The following is a 23,040-nucleotide window of genomic DNA, read 5'->3' as shown; positions in this document are numbered from 1 at the left end:
ACCAAAAAAAACTGTTAGCGATTGCAGGATCAGGCCTGACTCTGTGATCGCTGCAGTTATGTGTTTAGTGTTTTGTAAGTGACAGTGATCGATTGATACTGCACTTGGGTGGGCTGGGCGGAGGGGCACAACGCAGGTGCTAGCAGGTATCTGGGCTGATCCCGCTAACAATGCGTTTTTTTGGAACCCTAAACTGCTGGGGATGCTAGTATAGCTCTGATCAGATCAGATATTGATCTGTTCAGATTCTATACCACTACGGGAGGTTTATGCTTGCGCGTGGGTGTTAGCGGTACTGGCACTAACCTAGCGCTGCCTGGGGCGACGCAGACCCTGACCCTAAAACCTAATTGATAGCACCCGTCGGGTGATCAGTGGGGTTAAACCTTTATTGGGTAATAAATGGTGGGTGCCCTGATGCTATAAAAAGCAAACTAACTAACCAGAGTCACCCGTAACACTAATACGGTGATCACTGGTGAAAGGGTTAACTAGGGGCAATCAGGCAGTTCAAATTTTTATTAAGTAGTATATGGGGGTCCCTAGCGCTATATAAAAACCTGACGGGGAACCTAAATAACTAACTGGCTAACCAGCGTCACCAGTGACACTTATACTGTGATCGCTGGTAAAAGGGTTAACTAGGGGCAATCAGGGGGTTAAAACCATTATTGGGTAGTATATCGGGGTACCTAGCGCTATAAAAACCTGGCGGTGAACCTAAAAAAATAACTAGCTACCTAGCGACACTAATGCAGCGATCAGAAAAATGATCGCTTAGTGACACTGGCAAAAGGGGGTGAAAGGGTTAACTCCAGGAGCAATCAGGGGGTTAAACCTTTATTGGGGGGTGGTAGGGGGCTACCCTGGACCTAACTCTAACTGCCCTGACAGTTTTTACTGTTACAACTGACACTGAATGCAGTGATCAGTAAATAAATGATCACTGCAATCAGTGACACTGTGACTGGGGAGAGGGGGGAATCGGGGGGGGGGGGGGGGGGGGGTGATCGGGGGGGGGGGGGGTTGTGTACCTATGTGTGCCTATGTGTTAGTGTAGTGTTGGTGCACACTTACTTCACTTCTCCTCGTAGTCCGGTCAATAAGACCACATCGAGGAGAATGACATCACTTCCTCCCTGCCTGTGTTTACTATACACAGAGGGAGGAAACTTCTCATTCGCCAGGAGCGATCGGGAGGGGATGGCCAGAAACCAATGGCCATCCCCTGATCCCGGATCGCTCCTGCAGCGAAACGGACTGCCGCATCCAGCGGGAGGGGGTCCGATCGGACCCCCCACCCGCTGGAAGGCAAGCACGTACATGTACGTGCTTGTGCCTGTACATGCCATTGTGATGACGTACAATGGCATGCGGCGGGCCTTAAGTGGTTAAAGTCCGTCAAGTTATAGTTTCTCAACAGACTGAATCCTCGATGGACATCCTCTCCCACTGGTGGTTGAGGCACTTTCTGGCGCACTATACAGCGTCCTTAAAGCAACACAGCACCCGCCAGGCTCTGTGAATGTCCTCCTGTGGATGGGTTCCACAGAAGAGTGTTCAGCACACCAAAGTGTGTGAATGCAGTCTGTGGTACAGAGATTTTAAGTTCTGGTTCCAAGGCCCTCAACAGGCCCTGTGCAAAGGGACACTCCCAGAAAACATGCAAAGCAGTTTCCTCCTGGATGATGCAAAAAATAGGATTTTTTTTACTCCCCATAAAAATCCTTTTCTCTGAAGTTCACTGACTGACACGGCTCCATTATTCTTGACCATAGGTTGGTACGCCACCTTCAGGAGAGGACTAGGCAGAACATGTCATACTTGTGAAACAAAAACAGAACTTTATAGTTCCGCCTAGGGGGCGGTCCCTCCAGAAAAAAAACCCTCAACCTGCTTCCTGCAGCTTCAGTACATCAACAAGCAGTATAATGTAAATCAATAGGAGGGGAGGGTGCTGTGTCAGTCAGTGAGCTTCAGAGAAAAGGATTTAACGGCGAGTACAAAAATCCTATTTTCTCTATCGTTCACTGACTGACAGCTCCATTATTCTTGACCATAGGGGCATTCCCAAGCAGTGTCATAACGAGGGGTGGGAAAACAGCATAAAAAACTTCAACCATAACCAGAAGTCACCGCCTTATTTATCTGCATCAGAACTTGCAGTTAACAATGCAACGGGCAATATACTCAAAAGTAACTGTATTTTAAGAAAAAACTGAAAAAAAAAAGTGCAATTGCAACATCACACGGCCGCCTGCAAAACTTTGTGGCCAAAGCAAGCTTCCAAAGATGCGCTGACATACACTTTGTAGAAATTTTAAACTTTTGAACAACCAAGTCGCCGCCTTACACACTTGAGCGACTGACTCTTGATGTCGGAAGGCCCAAGAGGTTCCAATTGCCCTGGTGCAATGGGCCATGACAGGAAAGGGTAGCACCTGCCCCTTCCAGGCATAGGCCTGTACCACGATCTGTGATACCTTTTTTCGGACCAGCTACCAAAACTAACAGAGTCTGACTTCCGAAAGGGAGCCGTAGCAGACAAATACACCCTTAGCGCCTTGGACCACATCCAGGGTACGAAGGGCCACGTTACGACACAGAGATGGTAACACAATGTCTTCATTCATGTGAAGCGCCGAAACCACCTTCGGCAGAAAAGAAGGATGTGGACGCAACACCATCTTATCTTTATGGATAACCAGATAGGGCGATTTGCAAGGCAAAGCCACCAGTTCCGAAACTCTCCTGGCTGATGTAATGGCCACTAGGAAGACCACTTACTGGAAAAAAGTCAACAAGGGAATTTCTCTGATGTTCTCAACGGCGGTTTCTGAAGCGCCAATAACACCAGGTTCAGATCCCACGGAGGTAAAGGTGGACGCACCAGAGGAACTACATGCCGGACCCCCTGAATAAAAGTGCTCACTAGACAATGAGCCACCAGGAGTCGCTGAAAAAAAGACAGCCAAGGCTGATATTTGTCCTTTAATGGTGCTTAAAGCCAATTTCTGGTCTACTCCTCGCTGTAGAAACAGAAGGATCCTGGATATAGAAAAGGAGCGCGGACACCATCCTTTCTCCTCACACATGGAGATGTAGGCCTTCCAGGTACGATGTTATATCTTCCGAGAAGAAGATTATCGTGCTCTCAGCATAGTTAGGATCACAGAGTCTGAAAGACCCCGGTTCCTCAACACCTGGCTCTTAATAGCCATGTCGTTAAAACCAGCAGTGGTAAAGCAGGATGGAGAATCGGACCTTAAAGCGGTTCTTCACCCTAAAGGGAAGTTCCGCTAATCTGATCCCTTCCCCCCTCCGGTGCCACAATCGGCACCTTTCAGGGGGGAGGGGGGTGCAGTTACCTGGATAATCCAGGTATCTGCACCCACTTCCGGGACAGACCGCCGCAGACGCCCCCCCCCCCCCCCCCCCCCCCCCGTTGTGTTCTGGGAAACACACAGTTCTCAGGACACAGCGGGGACCAGAAGAGACGTGCAGCATGACTCGCGCATGCGCAGTAGGGAACCGGGCAGTGAAGCCGCAACGCTTCACTTCCCGATACCCTGACAGAGGATGGTGGCGGGGGCAGCAGCGAGACGAGCGATCGCTCGTCATCTGCCGCCGAAATCGCTGGACCCTGGGACAGGTAAGTGTGATTTTATTAAAAGTCAGCAGCTGCAATATTAGTAGCTGCTGGCTTTTAATATTTTTTTTTTTTTAGGTGCAGAACCACTTTAAGGCAGAAGGTCTTCTCGTAACGACAGTCGCTAAGGGGCACCTGCCACCAGGCGGACTAGGTCTGCATACCAGGGATACTGGGGCCAATCTGGGGCAATCAGTATTACTGGGATCCCCTCGGTCTACACTCTGCGGAGCAGACGTGGTAACAGTTTGAGCAGAGGAAAGGCATAGATCAGATGGTACTGATCTCACTGAGCCACCAGCACGTCTGACGCGCCTGCCCAAGGATCTCTTGTCCTAGACACGAATCTTGGCACCTTCCGTTTGAGACGGGAGGCCAGAAGATCCACGTCTGGTGTGCCCCATCACAGGCACAGTAGCCTGAACACCTCCAGATGCAACGCCCATTCTCCTGGGTCCAGCATCTGGCGACTTAGATAGTCAGCCTGCCAGTTCTCCACTCCCGGGAAGTAAATGGCCCACATGTCGCTCTTCCCACTGAAGGATGTGAGCGACCTCCCATGCGGTGGCCAAGCTTCTTGTTCCTCCTTGGTAATTGACATATGCCACCGCTGTGGCGTTGTCTGACTGGATCCCCGGGTCCACTTCAGAGGTGCGAACAACTTCCCAGACCGAAGTGCCGGGGATCTCAGCCACCAGAAATCCATGACTAACGGCTCACCTGAATTTTGTCAAAATCTCCTTCTGCAGGACTCTGGTGTGAAACTGGGCATACAGTACTGCCTCGAAGGAGGCCACCATGAGTCCCAGGACTCACATGCAGAAGTGTAGCGACGACCACCTGAGGTTCATCAACAGTTTTACCGCGGCTCTGAAAGTCTGCAGCTTGTCTGAAGGAAGAAACACTCTCGCTTCCATGGAGTCAAGCAGCAAGCCTAGGTACTCCAAATGCTGAGTCGGTGCGATCACCGACTTTTTAAGGTTCAACAACCACCAAAAATCCTGCAGGGTCAGCATGGTGATCGCCACATCCTCCTCTAACTCTGAGGCGGAAGATGCTCTCAGGAGATTGTCTAAGTAACCTACGATCGCTATCCCGCGTTGCCGCAGCAATGCCAAACAGGAGCCAGTACCTTGGTAAAGACTCAGGGGCTGATGCCAAAACAAAAGGGAGAGCCACAAATGGGCCTCCTGGTGAGCCGAGAGTACAGGTATGCTGGAGGGGAAAAATCTGTTTTTGCGGCCAAGAGAGAAACTCTATCTTGTAGCCTGAGGAAATCAGATCGCAGACCCATTGGTCGGACAGCCGAGAGGCTCATCGGGCTGCAAATTCCCGAAGGCGACACCCCCCCACCCGTGTTGTGGGCGGGGCAAACCTTCATGCGGTAGCACTATTGCTCGCAGGCTTGCGGTCCCAGGGATGCTTTGGTCCTTCAGAGGTCGTCCTGTCAGGCTGGGGACGCTTGGTCGAAGCCCTGGGCGACGAAAAAAAACATTTGTGAGCGGAAAATGAGAGCCCTTGCCTACAGGGTGGCTCCTTAGCCTTTCTCGCCTGTGGGAGTAGTGTAGTGTAAAATGCCTGTGGCATTTTTAATAATGTCATCCAATGAGGCTCCAAAGAGCCAGTCGCCAAGGAAGGGTAGATCCGTCAAGGCATTTTAGCCAAATCAGGCGCCTCAGCACCACTGCTGACACTGAAGCCCGGGATAACAGAGGAAGAGCAACCAGGGCCATGTCACCAATGTTCTTCAGGCCTTGCACTAGTTGGTCTGCTAGTTCCAAACAGGCAGGAGAAGCCTGTTGCTCTCCCAATTTGCAGTACAAAAGTTCTGCCTACTCGGTTAGTGTCTGCGACACAAGTGCGGATGCCAGCACTGGTCGCATGGTTGACCCCTCAACCATAAACAAGGAATGAGCCACTGCTTCGACCTTCCTGTCTGTGGGGTCCTTAAAGGCAGGCGTCCCCTCTACCGGGATCGTGGTTACTTTATTTAACCTGGATACTGGGGGGTCCATGACCGGAGGAGCAGACCATTTTTTGAGAAGGCTCTCCTCAAAGGGATAATGCACCGTCATGTATTTGGGGACCGAAAAGGTCCGTTGCAGTCAACCCCACTTGTAAATGAATTTATCAAAATAAGTCAGATACACCTTAGGTGAACGGGCTGGCTTATGGGACCCAAAAGGGACCACTACATCAGCAGAGGGATCTGCTGGCTCCTGAATTTTCAGGGTATCACGCACAGCTGTGATAAGTGCTCCAACAAGTGCTTCGTCACGCACGGACCCGGACGGGGATTCATCCTCACTGTCTGATCGGTCCTGGTCAGCGTCATCTGACACAACAGAGCAGGGGTCAACAGCCTCAGCAGGGCCCGAGTCTGTGTCAGAGTTCTCCCCGGAGGACAGTGGGGCAGGGGCCACCTTTTAGCACCTTGCACCCATGCACCGCCTCCATCCTGGTAACGAACTAATTGAGGACCGCCGACAAAGTGTCCAAAGGCACTGCACAGTCTGCAGGCGAACCAGTTGCATTGCCTGGATTTCGGGGGAAGAAACACCAGTTTCTAAAGCCATGCTGACCCTACCATCTGGCACCTGATGGGGACTTAGGACAGTAATGGTCCCACCCTCCTAACTGCTGCTGGTTGAGGGGCTCTTTCCCACATGACTCACCACCCTGATGGTTCTGCGCTGTCCAGCTAGTAGTGCCTGTGTTTCATATCAGCTCCCAGGTGCATAAGAGATCACACTGTGACATCCAGAGCTGCTGCTTCTAGCGCTGAAAATTATCTGCAGCGTTTTCAGGCTCAAAGAAAATGGCTGCCGAGCGTCCAGTATAAACAACAGGAAAGCATGCTGCTCCTAGAGACTGACCAAAAAAACGTGCTTGGGCTTCAAGAAAATGGCCGTCGAGCGTCCAGTATAAAGGACAAACACACAGGGAAAATGGCCGCCAAGCTACAGGAGAGCATGCTGCTCCTTGCCCCCACCTAAGATGGCAGCTGAACGCTGAAAAACCATGAGGGATAGTGACAGAAAATGGCGGTGAACCTGCGTTGCAGGGATCACAGACACAGCTTCATCAGCACCCCCCGAGGGAGAGAAAAACACACATCAGGGCACAGAAAGCCAGCGAAGCCCCCCCCAGGTGAGAGCCCCCCCAGATGATACACGCACCGCTCAGCAGCCACATGCAGCATCCCCCCACAGGGAGGGGGGAGGGAAGATAGGGACAGGGAGAGAAGAGAGGGAGGTGAGGGAACCCCAAATCAGCCTCCCAGGGAATGCCCAGCTGCTCAGCCCCACGAGGTAGGGAGAGCTGTACTTACCAGTCCTGCAGAGCTGGGAGACATTCCATCACAGACCCACTCTCCGATCAGTACAGGGTAGCTGCTGGCCACGGCACACTGTGACGCAGACATCAGTAGCCCGGCCATATGTGTGCCCCAGAGCATTAAAGCTCACTGACCACCTCTGGAGCTGAGGTACATTGTGGCTGACCCAGCGCAAAGCTCTGGTCTGCACACGCTTGCTGGCAAGGCTGGGGAGAGTACAAGGATAAGAGTATCCAGCCTGTCACCCAGCCGGCTGTTGATAGCAGATCACAGGATCTTTTAGTCTTGCGCAAAAAAGAAAAGCTTCTGCAGCAAAAAATGAGGACCGATGGGCCTCAGGGTTCCTAGGTCCTTCTCCTTCACTAGGCAAAATAAAACTGAGGCTGCAGTAGCAAGCTGAGGGGTGTTTACCTAAGGGACCGCCCCTTGGGCGGAACTAGAAAGTGGCATTCTTAATGATGTCATCCAACGAAGGAAGGGTAGATCCGTCAAGGCTTTCTTAGATGCTTGGTCCGCACACCAGCATTTTAGCCAAATCAGGTGCCTCAGCACCGCTGCTGACACTGAAGCCCTGGACAACAGAGGTAGTATATCCAGGGCCACGTCACAAACTTACTTAAGGCCTTGCACTAACTGGTCTGCTAGTTCCGTGCAGAAAGGGGAGGCCTGTTGCTCCCCCAACTTGCGGTGCAAACATTTTACCCACTCAGTAAGTGTCTGTGACACAAGTGCTGAGGCCAGAACAGGTCACACTACTGACCCAAGAACAGGCCACTGCCTCGGCCTTCCTGTCCGTGGGGTCCTTAAATGCAGGAGCGCCCTCTACCGGGATTGTGGTTACTTTATTTAACCTGGATACTGGGGGTCCACGACTGGAGGAGCCGACCATTTTTTAAGAAGGCTCTCTTCAAAGGGGTAACGCATCTCCATACTTTCTGGGACCAAAAAGGTCAGTTGCGGTCTACCCCATTTCTTGTATATGAACTTATCGAAATAAGTCAGATATGGACACACCTTAGGTGCACGGGCTAACTTACAGGACCCAAAAGAGACTGTTACTTCAGCAGAAGGGTCTGCTGTATCCTGAATCTTCAGGGTATCAGGCACATCTGTGATAAGTGCTCCAACTTGCGCTTTGTCTTGCGCAGACCTGGACAGGGACTCATCCTCACTGTCTGATCGGTCCTGGTCAGCATCATCTGAAACGACAGAGCAGGGGCTACCAGTCTCAGCAGGGCACGAGTCTGCGTCAGAGCTCTCTGCGGAGGACGGGGGGCAGGGGCTGCTTTTTAACACCTTTGCGAACGCAAACCGCCTCCATCTTGGCAATAAACGTATCAAGGACTGCCGACAAAGCGTCCAAAGGCACTGCACTGTTTGCAGATGAGCCGGTTACAATTGCCAGGAGTTCAGGGGAAGAAACGCCAGTTTCTGAAGCCATGCTGACCCACCCTGTCTGTCCCCTTTGGGGACTTAGGACAGGTGCACAGTCCCACCCTCCTAGCTGCTTCAGACTGAGGGGCCCCCTCACCACCCTGACCGAGTTCTGGGCCATTCAGCTACAAGTGCCTGTGTCAGCTCACAGGTGTCCTGAGTGAGAAACCGCGCTGTTCTGAGCAGCAGGGATCAGCGCTAAGCATAAAAACCGTGCTGCGCTACAACAAAATGGCCGCCGGCCACCCAGTATAAGGGACTTAATTACAGGGAAAATAGCCAAACTACAGCAAAATGGCTCCTGACCATGCTTTCCACTGAGGCACACCAAACATGGCTGACAAACTGTACACAGGGAAAGGACAGTGAAAACAGCGGCAGAACATTGCTATGGCGATCAGCATATGCAGGCCTCCAGACACCCAGCGGGGAGGCAACAGACACCCAGGGACACGGCCACCCAGTGCAGCCCCCCATTCAGGAGAGAGCCCCCAGGGGAACCCCTGGCTACAGGCACACAAAGCGCTCAGCAGCCCATCATGCAGCATCCCCCACGGGGGGGAGATAGGGGCAGGGAGAGAAGAGGGACCCCCAAATTAACCTCCCAGGCAATGCCCAGCTGCTCAACCCCGCCGAGGCAGGGAGAGCTGTACTTACCATCCGGACGAGCTGGGGACATCCCATCACAGACCCACTCGCGAAGAGTATGGGTGGCTGCTGGCTACAGCACACTGTGACACAGACATCAGTAGCCCAGTCATATGTGTGCCCCGGATGCGTTGCGCTCACCGGCCACCCCTGGAGCCTGAGGGGCATGTAGTGGCTGACCCAGCATGTAGCTATGGTCTGCACACGCTCAATGGCCAGGCTGGAGAGACTACAAGGATAAGGGTATCCAGCCTGCCACCCAGCAGGCTGTTGATAGTAGATCACAGGATCCAAAAATCTTGCACAAAAGGCAAACTTCAGCAAAAAAATCTCAGGACAGACGGTCCCGCAAGGTTCCTAGGTCCACCTCCTTCACTAGGAAGAAAAAAAACTGAAGCTGCAGGAAGCAGGCTAAGGGGTTGTTACCGGAGGGACCGCCTCCGGGCGGAGCTATAAAGTTCTGTTTTTTTGTTTCACATGAATAATATGTTCTGCCTAGTCCTCTCCTGAAGGTGGCGTAACAACCTATTGTCAAGAATAATGGAGCTGTGTCAGTCAGTGAACGATAGAGAAAGCGCAGTGCCTGTATCTGCACAGGTTTCTGGCATGCATGAATCTCCTGAGTGGCAACCCCCCTTGGATTGCCATCCATGCCAGATCTTTGTGCCTGTTGGTCAGTCTCTTTAAAGAAACATTCCTCCACACCACTTTGCAAGTGGCTGAAGGGAGGCCTGAAACAGTCTAAAAAATGTCAGATGCTGTAATCAACTTGTGGATAGTTTTTGGCATGCAGCCCCCACTCCCTGATAAAATTAAAAGTATCCAATTAATACCAAGGAGTGTCCCAGTTGTAGGGAGATTGCTGAAACTAGTTTAATAATTCAAAAAGGGGTTTGGTGTAGCAAGATGTCCACTGCCCCACCTGCTTACTGTAGGTGTGATGAGATCGAGTGTAAGATGTAGCAAGAGATGGCTGCTGCTCCCAGCACAAGGACACAAAGGTACAGGCGTCAGTATGTAGGCCCCTCCTGACTCAACGGATCTGCCGATAGGTGACGTCCATCTAAGAAGAAGTGGTTTAGAAGGTGGAATGTGGCAAAGTATTTTGATCAGAGGACAGTCTGAAACCGGATGAAGAAATCTTCTCTTAGAGCAGGGGGTCACTATCCTTATTTGTAAGTGAATGCATGGAGGGCCACATTCACCTGCTAATAAATGACGATATTAATAATCCTAACATAGTAATAATACCCTTTAACCCTTCGCTGCCAGGCCATGTGCTCCATTTTGTACACATTTAGGTTGCCAGAGCATTTTTGCAATTTTTCCTTTGCTATTTTATTTTTCACTTATAGCATTTAAAGTTGGTAAAAGACCCACCAAACCATATATATTTTCTTTATATTTTCTGAAAGCACATGGCCAGTAGAATGAAAAGAAGGTGCTACTGATTTATAAATTCCCACAATATTTGCACGAATGTTTATCGAAACAATATTTTTGCTAAAAATCCACTAAAATCATGATTCGCAGATAAATGCACAGCAAATTTTACAAAATTACTACTAAATATAAAAGCTTAACCTTTATTGAGTTAATAAATAACAAATATTTATAATTTTTACATTGTGCCTTTTTGCAAAATGGTAAACAAAGCAGTTCCCTGTTCTGTCAGGGAAGTACAGAAAGCAGGTCTGTTCCTAGTGATTAGGAACAGCGATATCTCTCTACTCCCAGTCAGTCCATTTGTAGGCGCTATAACTTTTGCACGAACCAATCAATATATGTTTATTGCTTTATTTTATTTTTTTATTTTTATTTTTTTACCAAAAATATGTAGAAGAATACATATTGGCCTAAACTGATGAAGAAATTAAGAGATTTTTTTTTTTCATCATAGCAAAAAATATTATTTTTCTTTAACAAATTGTTGGTCTTTTTTTATTTATAAAAACCGCAGAGAAAATTACTTTGCTTGTTCAAAATGGGGTTTGGTGTAGCAAGATGTTCCCTGCCCCACCTGCTTACTGTAGGTGTGATGAGATCAAGTGTAAGGTGTAGCAAGAGGGTCTTAACTGATTCCCAACCAGCGCGCGCCAATGTACGTTGGCAGAATGGCGTGGCTGGGCAAATGGGCATACTTGTACATCCCCTTAGATTTGCCACTGCGGTGTCACGTGCGTGCCGCCGGCTGAGACCTCCGTGAGTGAGGTCGCGGGTCCAGCAGACTCGATGTCCGTGGGGATTCTCACAATCGCCTCATGGAGAGGAAGAACGGGGAGATGCTAATGTAAACAAGCATTCCCCCGTTCTGCCTAATGACAGTGTCACTGATCTCTGCTCGCTGTGATTGGGAGCAGAGATCAGTGACGTATCACAACCCCCCACAGTTAGAATCACTCCCCAGGACATACTTAACCCCTACACTGGCACTTAGTGGTTAACCCCTTCACTGCCAGTGTCATTTATACAGGAATCAGTGCATTTATATAGCACTGATTGCTGTAGAAATGACAATGGTCCCAAAAATGTGTCAAAAATGTCCGATGTGTCTGCCATAATGTCGCAGTTATGATAAAAATGGCTGATCTCTACTGTTGCCAGTAAAAAAAAAAAAAAATGCCATAAAACTATACCCTATTTTGTAAATGCTATAACTTTTGAGCAAATCAATCAATATCTGCTTATTGCAATTTTTGTTACCAGAAACATGTAGAAGAATACGTATCGGCCTAAATTGAGGAAAACATTATTTTTTTATATTATTTAAGGGGATAGTTATAGCAAAATGTAAAGGATAATGTTTTTTTTTTTTTTTTTAAATTGTCGCTCTAATTTTTTTTTATATATCGCAAAAAATAAAAACCACAGGGGTGATCAAATGCTACCAAAAGAAAGCTCTATTTGTGGGGAAAAAAGGACCTCAATTTTTTTTTGGGAGCCACGTTGCACAACTGCTCAATTATCAGTTAAAGCGACGCAGTGCTGAATCTCAAAAAGTGCTCTGGTCTTTGGCCAGCAAAATGGTCCGGGGCTTAAGTAGTTAAGAATGCAAATTTCAAAAGTGTTACTTGATTTCTACCAATGCGCATGCACAGTAGTCGTTTGAGCATTTTGTCAGGCAAATGCCTCCGTGCACGGACGTCAGCCACTGAAGGGATGTATGACGCATTGCGCCTCTGCAATGCGCATGGTTTGGAGCTCCAGCTGATTCAACATCACAGGAAGTGACGCGGGTTGTACATTCTGCTGGGTTGGTCATTTTGTCACAACACCGGTCTTCTATGAGGTTTTTTCCTGCTGTTTAATACACATGCTCCAGGATATTGATCAAAGGCTCTTAATGGCTTGATTTCTGCTGAGTGTATAGAGCGGTGAAGGGATACCACAGCTCAGGAGCAATGTTTAACACTGGACATCCAAGGATATAATTATATGCTGTTTTATTTTCACTCTCTGATGCGTGTCTTGGCACACTAGGCTGTCAAGGTGGAATTTTAGAACTTACCCTTTTGCCTAATAGGATTGATTAGACTTGAGACTATTATCATTCATCTACTTAATATATGAACATTCACTAAATACTATAAAGTGCTGCACTTCCTTTGTTATTAAAAGTAAAACAAGCAAATAAAAAAAGTTTAAAGTGCCCCCGTCCCCACGTGCTCGCACGTAGAAGTGAACAGAAAACCATAGGACTTTTGTACAAAGTACAAACAGGCATGCTCAGAACCAATGCAAAAGATCAGACAACAATACAGAAGTTGACCAAAGGTGGCGGTAAAGAGCAGAAAAAAACACATGATTTGGTGAAAGTTGGCTGAAAAAGTCCTGCTGTGTGTATGAGAATACAAGGGTTCAGGGCCGACGCCCTTTGTACAAAAATCCAAGGAAAGTTTGTACAAAGTCCTATCGTGTGTATGAGGCTTAAGGCTCGCCAGTTTCCTAAATGTCTTGCAGGACAATATTATGGGTCAGATGGTGGACGCACCAACTAGAAATAAAGCGTGACTGGATCTACTGATTACCAACAATACAATCCTGATGTGGAAATACGGGCAAATTTAGGTAACAGCGATCACAGGTCAATTGGCTTCAGTATAAATCACACAAATAGGAAACGCAAGGGGAATACAAAGACACTGAATTTCAAAAGAGGCAACTTCCCTAAACTACGAGCCTTGCTAGAAGGCATAAATTGGGATAAAATCTTAGGAACAAAGAACACGGAGGAGAGATGGGTTTGCTTTAAGAGCATATTAAATAAGGGCATTAGCCAATGCATCCAATTGGGTAATACATTTAAAAGAGTGAACAAAAGTCCTGGATGGCTTACCTCTGTCAATGTATAAAGGCCTTAAAAAAATACAAGGTTGAGGGATCATCATCAGTGTTCAAACTTTATAAAGAATGCAACAAGAAATGTAACGGTGCAATAAAGACGGCTAAGATAGAACATGAAAGACACATAGCGGAGGAGAGCAAAAAAATCCCAAGAAATTCTTTAACCACTTTCAGACCGGACCATTTTGCTGGTAAATGACCAGAGGTCTTTTTACACTTTGGCACTGCGCTGCTTTAACTGGTAATTGCGCGGTCATGCAATGTTGTACCCAAACAAAATTTGCGTCCTTTTCTTCCCACAAATAGAGCTTTCTTTTGATGGTATTTGATTGCCTCTGCGATTTTTATTTTTTGCGATATAAACGTAAAAAGACCGCAAATTTTGAAAAAAAATGATATTTTCTACTTTTTGTTATTAGAAAAATCCAATAAACTCAATTTTAGTCATACATTTAGGCCAAAATGTATTCAGCCACATGTCTTTGGTAAAAAAAAAAGTCAATAATTGTATATTGGTTTGCGCAAAAGTTGTCACATCTACAAACTAAGGTACGTTTTCTGGAATTTACGCAGCTTTTAGTTTACGACTGCCTATCTCATTTCTTGAGGTGCTAAAATGGCAGGGCAGTACAAAACCCCCCCAAATGACCCCATTTTGGAAAGTAGACCCCCTAAGGAAATTGATAAGAGGCATGTTGAGCCCATTGAATATTTTATTTTTTTGCCTCAAGCGATTGAATAATGACAAAAAAAAAATTTTTTTTTTTTTTTTACACAAAGTTGTCACTAAATGATATATTGCTCACACATGCTATGGGCGTATGTGAAATGAAACCCCAAAATAAATTCTGCTGCTTCTCCTGAGTACGGGGATACCACATATGTGGGACTTTTTGGGAGCCTAGCCGCGTACGGGGCCCCGAAAACCAAGCACCGCCTTCAGGCTTTCTAAGGGCGTAAATTTTTGAGTTCACTTCTCACTACCTATTACAGTTTTGAAGGCCATAAAATGCCAAGATGGCACAAAACCCCCACAAATGACCCCATTTTAGAAAGTAGACACCCCAAGCTATTTGCTGAGAGGCATGTTGAGTTCATGGAATATTTTATATTTTGCCACAAGTTGCGGGAAAATTACAAACTTTTTTTTTTTTTTTTTTTTTTAACAAAGTTGTCACTAAATGATATATTGCTCATGCATGCCATGGGCATATGTGAAATGACACCCCAAAATAAATTCTGCTGCTTCTCCTGAGTACGGGGATACCACATATGTGGGACTTTTTGGGAGCCTAGCCACGTAGGGGGCCCCGAAAACCAAGCACCGCCTTCAGGCTTTCTAAGGGCGTAAATTTTTGAGTTCACTTCTCACTACCTATAAGGCCGCGTACACACGCGCGGACTGTTGGCCCAACCTTGTCCGCTGAACAGTGTTTGGGCGGACAGTCCGCTCGTGTGTGGGCTTTCAGCGGACAGTTTCAGCGGACAGTTGGACGGACAAGGTTTTACGGAAATTCCGAAAAACTGTCCGCTGAAACCTTGTTTCAACGAACAGTCCGCCCGTGTGTAGGCTTGTTCGTCAAACTAAGTTCCGCGCATGCTCAGAAAGGATTTTCAAGCCGAAAGTTATAATGCAGTGTATAGGACGTCGTATTTTGCGTCCCGTCGTACGTGCCGTTCACGTCATCGCGCACGGTTTCAGCAAACTGTTCGTTCGTCGTGTGTGGCCATGTCCGTCCATGCTAAGTTTGAGCGGACTGTTCGCTCAAACTGTTGGACGGACAAAGTTGGGCCAACAGTCCGCGCGTGTGTACGCGGCCTTACAGTTTTGAAGGCCATAAAATGCCAAGATGGCACAAAACCCCCACAAATGACCCCATTTTAGAAAGTAGACACCCCAAGCTATTTGCTGAGAGGAATGTTGAGTCCATGGAATATTTTATATTTTGCCACAAGTTGCGGGAAAATTACAAACTTTTTTTTTTTTCACAAAGTTGTCACTAAATGAATATATTGCTCACGCATGCCATGGGCATATGTGAAATGACACCCCAAAATAAATTCTGCTGCTTCTCCTGAGTACGGAGATACCACATATGTGGGACTTTTTGGGAGCCTAGCCGCGTACGGGGCCCCGAAAACCAAGCACCGCCTTCAGGCTTTCTAAGGGCGTTACAGTTTTGAAGGCCAAAAAATGCCAAGATGGCACAAACCCCCCCCCAAATGACCCCATTTTGGAAAGTAGACACCCCTAAATTTAGGGGTACACTAGTGAGACTAGGTAATAAATGGCGGGTGCCCTGAAACTATAAAAAAATAACTAACCAACCAGCGTCACCTGTAACAGTTATATGGTGATCACTGGTGAAAGGGTTAACTAGGGGCAATCAGGGGGCTTTATGCGGTAGTATATGGGGGTCCCTGGCGCTATAAAAAGCTGCGGCGAACCTAAATACCTACCTGCCTAACTAGCGTCACCTGTGACACTAATACAGCGATCAGAAAAACGATCACTTATTAGGCTGGGTTCACACTGGAGCGATGCGGGAACGCCACAAATGCGCGGCGGGTTCCCGCATCGCATGCCTCCCGGCGGCAGTTCACACTGCCCTATGCGAACTGCTGGGAGTGTCAGTGAAATGTTAATGACACCCCCAGATCAGTTCGCATATCGCAGTGCGATCTGCAAACTTGGATCGCATGGTGTGAACACCCATGCGATCCGATTCTGCTGCGGACCAAAAAAAGGGTCCCGTGCGAGTTTGCGGCAGGTGCGGCGGGTGCGACACGAATTCAGCCATACTATCTGTATAGCTGAACTCGAATCGCACAGAGATCGGATGTGATTTGCACTGCAGTGCGGTGCGAATCACATCCGTTCTCATAAACCGCTGCAATGTGAACCCAGCCTTAGTGACACTGGCGACGGGGGTGATCACGGGGTTAAACCTTTATTGGGGGGGTTAGGGGGGTACCTTAGAACTAAAGGGGGCTAACCCTAACTGCCCTAACAGTTATTAGTCACAAATGACACCCGCCGGGTGATCAGGGGGTTAAACCTTTATTAGGTAATAAATGGCGGGTGCCCTGAAACTATAAAAAAATAACTAACCAACCAGCGTCACCTGTAACAGTTATATGGTGATCACTGGTGAAAGGGTTAACTAGGGGGCAATCAGGGGGCTTTATGCGGTAGTATATGAGGGTCCCTGGCGCTATAAAAAGCTGCGGCGAACCTAAATACCTACCTGCCTAACTAGCGTCACCTGTGACACTAATACGGCGATCAGAAAAATGATCGCTTATTAGGCTGGGTTCACACTGGAGCGATGCGGAAACGCCGCGAATCCGCGGCGGGTTCCCGCATCGCATTCCTCCCGGCGGCAGTTCACACTGCCCTATGCGAACTGCTGGGAGTGTCAGTGAAATGTTACTGACACCCCCAGATCAGTTCGCATATCGCAGTGCGATCTGCAAACTCGGATCGCATGGTGTGAACACCCATGCGATCCGATTCTGCTGCGGGCCAAAAAAAGGGTCCCGTGCGAATTTGCGGCGGGTGCGGTGAATGGCTGAACTCGAATCGCACAGAGATCGGATGTGATTTGCACTGCAGTGCGGTGCGAATCACATTCGTTCTCATAAACCGCTGCAATGTGAACCCAGCCTTAGTGACACTGGCGACGGGGGGTGATCACGGGGTTAAACCTTTATTGGGGGGGTTAGGGGGGTACATTAGAACTAAAGGGGGCTAACCCTAACTGCCCTAACATTTATTACAGTCACAAATGACACCAATGCAAAAAAAAAAAAAAAAAAAATGACATTGGTGTCACTGTGACTGGGGGGCAGGGGTAATTGGGGGGTGATCGGGGGGTAAAGGGGGGGTGTGAGTGTGCCTGGCATGTTCTACTGTGTGTGTAGAGTGTTGGTGCAACTCACCGATCCGCTCTCCTCCGTGTCGGAACGAAAAATACCGACACGGAGGAGAGAATACATCACTTCCTCTCCTGTGTTTACATTACAGGAGAGGAAGTGATGTCACGGGGGATTTCTATTCGTCGGGAGCGATCACGAGGGGGTGGCCATGAATGAATGGCCGTCCCCTCGTCCGGGATTGCTCCCGCACGAATACCGACCGCCGATCGGGCCCCCGACCCGCGGGAGGCAAGGGACGTACATGTAAGCCCTTATGCCTGCCCGTGCCATTCTGCCGACGTACATCGGCGTGCGGCGGTCGGCAACTGGTTAAGTATGTAAACAGTAAAAAAGGGAGGACAGATAATATTGGCCCCATAAAGAATGAGGAAGGACATCTGGTTACAAAGGATGGGGAGATGGCGAAGGTACTGAATTTATTCTTCTCCTCATGCTTCACAAGGGAATCGGGGGGCTTCAGTAACCAAAGTGTTTATCCTCATGACACATCACAAGAAGCACCTCCATGGTTAACGGAGGACAGAATTAAAATTAGACTTGGGAAACTTAACATTAATAAATCACCAGGACCAGCTTGCACCCGAGGGTCCTTAGGGAACTCAGTCAAGTAATTGCCAGACATTGTTCCTAATTTTTACGGACAGTCTACTGACTGGAATGGTACCAGCTGATTAGAGAAAAGCAATGTAGCACCAATATTTAACCACTTCCCACCCGGCCAATGTATATATACGGCGGGTGGGAGCCGCCTGCTCCTGATAGGACGTTCAGGAACGTCATTCAGGAGCAGCGGGATCGCGCGCGCGCGCGCGCCCGCGCAGCGGCGCGATCCCGATGTGCTCGTGTCACCCGGACACGGCACATCTCAGATCGGCAGGAGGGCTCTGTGATTGGCCCTCCTGATCACATGACGGCCGTGTCCAATCACGGCCGTCATGTGATGTAAACAAACAGCCGGTTGCTAGGCAATCGGCTCTCCTCTCCTCACACGGAAGTCACCGCTGAGAAGAGGAGAGCAGAACGCTGCAGCCGGCTGATGATCAGTGAGTATGGGCTGCTTTTCACAGCTTTTTACTCACTGATCATCAGTGTAGTGTAAACACACAACACACCACACAGTGAAAACACAGTCCCCACATATGTCCCCAAAACACACATGTCCCCAAATAATAAAAACACATGTCCCTAATAATAAAAACATGTCCCCCACATATGTCCCACTAAAATCACATGTCCCAATGATTATCTGCACACATATGTACGTGATCACCTGCACACATATGTACATGATCATTTGCGTACATATGTCCGTGATCACACAAACCAATTATTATACACTTAACGGAATTTTTTTTACCAAAAACATGTAGCAGAATACATTTTGGCTTAAATTTATGACAAAATTTGATTTTATTGGATTTCTTTTCAAATAGAAAAAAGAAAATATTGTTTTTTTCCCAAATTTCCGCTTTTTTTGCGCTTATATCGCAAAAAAAAAAAAACGGAGTCGTGAATAAATAACACCAAAATAAAGCTCTATTTGTGCGAACAAAATGATAACAATTTCATTTGGGTACAGTGTAGCATGACCGCGCAATTGTCACTGAAAGCGCTAGAGCGCTGAAAGCTGAAAATTGGGCTGGGAAGGAAGGGGGTGAAAGTGCCCTGTATTGAAGTGGTTAAAAAGGGCCCAAAATACATCCCTGGGAATTATAGACCAGTTAGCCTAACATCAACAGTATGTAAACTCTTGGAGGGGATGATAAGGGACTATATACAAGATGTTAGTAATGAGAACAGTATCATTAGCAGTAATCAGCATGGATTGATGAAGAATCGTTCTTGCCAAACCAGTCTAATAACCTTCAATGGGGAGGTGAGTTGCCATCCAGATAAAGGAAAGCCCATAGACGTGGTGTACTTGGATTTTGCAAATGCATTTAACACAGTTCCCCATAAATGTTTACTGTACAAAATAAGGTCTGTTGGTATGGACCATACGGTGAGTACATGGATTGAAAACTGGCTATAAGGGCGAGTTCACACGGTGGTGAGAAATGGGGAGTAATCGTAATGGTCAGGGGTGGGAAGCGGGGTCAACCACAGGGTTCTGTGCTGAGACCAATCCTATTTAATTTGTTCATAAATGACCTGGAGGATGGGGTAAACAGTTCGATCTCTGTATTTGTGGATGATGCTAAGCGGGGCAATAATTTCTCCTCAGGATATGGAAACCTTGCAAAAAGATCTCAACAAATTAATGGAGAAAAAATAATGCACTTGCGTGGCAAAAACATGAATGCAATCTATACACTGGGGGGAGATCCTCTGGGGGAATCTAGGATGGAAAAGGACCTGGGGGCCCTACTAGATGAAAGTAGGGATGCACCGAAATTTCGGCCGCCGAAACATATCGGCCGAAAATGCCCTTTTTGGCAATTTGCCGAAAGAGAAAAACGTCCGATAATGGAGCCGAAAATGGGGCGTGGCCTGGGTGGGAGCAGGACTCCGCCCCCCGCCCCTGGTGGCGCCCATCATGGGGGGTGTCTAGCGCAGGAGAGGCGCCTCCGCCGCCTGTTTGATCACAGCGCCGGGAACATCACAGCTTTCATTTCAATAGCTGTGTGTTCCCGGCCACGCGCCGTCACACACAGCCCCTCCCCCTTGTCCGGGCACTTAGATAGACAGATCATCCACAGGATTGGACGGATGATCTGTCTATCAAAGTGCCCGGACAAGGGGGAGGGGCTGTGTGTGACGGCGCGTGGCCGGGAACACACAGCTATTGAAATGAAAGCTGTGATGTTCCTGGCGCTGTGATCAAACAGGCAGCGGAGGCGGCTCTCTTCCCTGCACAGGCTGGCTGCAAAATGGCAAACTGGCTGCAATGGGGCACAATGGCTGCAATGGGGCACACTGGCTGCAATGGGGCACACTGGCCTGCAATGGGGGACGCCTCCTGTACCACAACCTCTGTCTCTGACCATCTCCTGTACCATGTCCCCAGTCTGACCATCTTCTGTACCATGTCCCCAGTCTCTGACCATCTCCTGTACCACGTCCTCTGTCTCTGACCATCTCCTGTACCATGTCTCCAGTCTCTGACCATCTCCTATACCGTGTCCCCAGTCTGACCATCTCCTATACTGTGTCCCCTGTCTCTGACCATCTCCTGTACCGTGTCCCCTGTCTCTGACCATCTCCTATACTGTGTCCCCAGTCTGACCATCTCCTATACCATATCCCCTGTCTCTGACCATCTCCTGTACCGTGTCCCCTGTCTCTGACCATCTCCTGTACCGTGTCCCCTGTCTCTGACCATCTCCTGTACCGTGTCCCCAGTCTCTGACCACCTCATGTACCATATCCCCAGTCTCTGACCACCTCATGTACCATGTCCCCAGTCTCTGACCACCTCCTGTACCATGCATGCAGTCTCTGACCACCTCATGTACCATGTCCCCAGTCTCTGACCACCTCCAGAACCATGCATGCAGTCTCTGACCACCTCCTGAACCATGCCGCCAGTCTCTGACCACCTCCTGTACCATGCCGCCAGTCTCTGACCACCTCCTGTACCATGTCCCCATTCTCTGACCACCTCCTGTACCATGTCCCAAGTCTCTGACCACCTCTTGTACCATGTACCCAGTCTCTGACCACCTCCTGTATAAAAATATTTTTTAAAAACAGTCATTTTCGGTATTGGTGCTGTTTTGGTATCGGTTTCGGTTTTCGGCCTAGTGTATTTTTCATTTTCGGTATCGGTTTCGGCACCAAAAAACCCATTCAGTGCATCCCTAGATGAAAGGCTCAGAAATGGCATGCAATGCCAAGCTGCTGCTAACAGAGAAATATTGGCATGCGTTAAAAAGGGGATCAAATCCAGAGATAAAACGATAATTCTCCCACTCTACACGACTCTGGTCCAGCCGCACCTAGAGTATGCTGTCCAGTTCTGGGCACCAGTCCTCAGGAAGGATGTACTGGAAATGGAGCGAGTACAAAGAAGGGCAACAAAGCTAATAAAGGGTCTGGAGGATATTAGTTATGAAGAAAGGTTGTGAGCACTGAACTTATTCTCTCTGGAGGAGATGCTTGAGAGGGGATATGATTTCAATATACAAATACCATACTGGTGACCCAACAATAGGGATAAAACTTTTTTCGCAGAAGGGAGTTTAACAAGACTCGTGGCCACTCATTAAAATCAGAAGAAAAGAGGTTTAACCTTAAACTATGTAGAGGGTTCTTTACTGGCAAGGATGTGGAATTCCCTTCCCCAGGCGGTGGTCTCAGTGGGGGGGCATTGATAGTTTCAATAAACTATTAGATAAGCACCTGAATGACTGCAACATACAAAGATATACAATGTAATACTGACATATAATCACACACATAGGTTGGACTTGTGTCTTTTTTTTTTTTTTTTTATCTCACCTACTATGTAACACCCTCTTCTCTCATAGGTAGAAACTTTCAGCTCTGATCACTGAATAGATCATCAGGACGCTGCAAATCTATTTATGGCATCCTCCCCAACGCAAAACTCCAGCTGCTTTTATCATATTGACAGAGAACTTATCAGAAGTTGTCAGGCTGATAACAGAAGAATGAAGCAAGAGAAAGCTACAAGACTTAGTGCTTTGAAGAGAGGTAACAAAACACTGCAGATATATATGCCCAACTCAAATTTCATGAATCAATTTTACATCCACTTTAAGCCCATTAAGATCTTTCTACAGTATCTGAAGCTATAAGAGATGATTGCTTCATCCTGTTTCAGACTGTCCACTGATCAAAACACTTTGCCACATTCCACCTTTATAATTCCTTCCTCTACACCTGAGTGGGCCCCTATTGGCATCGTTGACAGGGTGGGTATAAAAATAAGTAAAAGCATGAAACCAACCTAGTAACTGAGGCATTTGTTAATTTAGAAACAACCATTTCAGCTTTTAATAAAATACTGTAGGCAGCAACCAGAAAAATCTAACTGCAAACTAGAGAAGAGACAAACAAAGGCACCAACTTTATATTTATATGCTTCAATACATCTTCTGAGGCTATTTATTCATGTACAACATGCTCTATTCTTTAAACCAAATAAAACAATCACTCAGCTTGTGTTTCTTTCCTCTTTGCCTTTAAAATAAAAGCAGAGAACGGTCATCAACAACTAACAGCAGCTACCATTAAAAGCAGCACTGTAAGCCCACTTCGCGCTCAGAAAGAAACACTAATGCTCTTCATCGTGATTGGTGAGTTTGTACACTTTAGAGCACATTTCGACAGTCAAAAACTATAGAAATGATCCCTGAAAGTATAGTCTTAACTAGATACTGTGTTGTTTAACGAGCACATGTTACGGACACCCATTACAAGTTGTAGTGACCTTTATTATGTGCAATAAAAAACATACAAATTACTCAACAATGTTACTAATATCATTCCCAAACACTAAACTGTTTTCTAAATTGTGTTATGTGTGTTTCTAATTACATAACATGTGTCTTTCTATGTATTACCTTATACTCTGAATTCAAGTATCTAGCTTAAAAGTCCTTCAGTCACAACATTTGCATATCCGGCATCTCTTAACCAATTGAAGTTCATCCCGCCCCCTGTAGCTCTTACTAATGAAGACAGAAGAAACTTAAAGGGGTTGTAAAGGTAAACATTTTTTCAC

General features: G+C 47.5%; 1 protein-coding gene and 1 non-coding gene across 3 annotated transcripts in view; both read right to left on the bottom strand.

Annotated features, from left to right (window-relative positions):
- Positions 1 to 23,040, bottom strand: part of TEX14 (testis expressed 14, intercellular bridge forming factor) — a 758,047-nt gene that overhangs the window by 611,611 nt on the left and 123,396 nt on the right. The window lies entirely within an intron of this gene.
- Positions 22,466 to 22,684, bottom strand: LOC143986413 (small nucleolar RNA U3). Its single transcript, XR_013276509.1, has one exon. It is a non-coding gene; the product is annotated as a small nucleolar RNA U3 (small nucleolar RNA).

Source organism: Lithobates pipiens, unplaced genomic scaffold (assembly GCF_037356315.1).
Source record: "Lithobates pipiens isolate NorthernLeopardFrog02 unplaced genomic scaffold, aLitPip1_a1.2 Scaffold_16, whole genome shotgun sequence".
Classification (NCBI taxonomy): Eukaryota; Metazoa; Chordata; class Amphibia; order Anura; family Ranidae; genus Lithobates; species Lithobates pipiens.
Note: the sequence above shows the minus strand (reverse complement) of the source record. Positions and strands in the feature narration are given on the sequence as shown.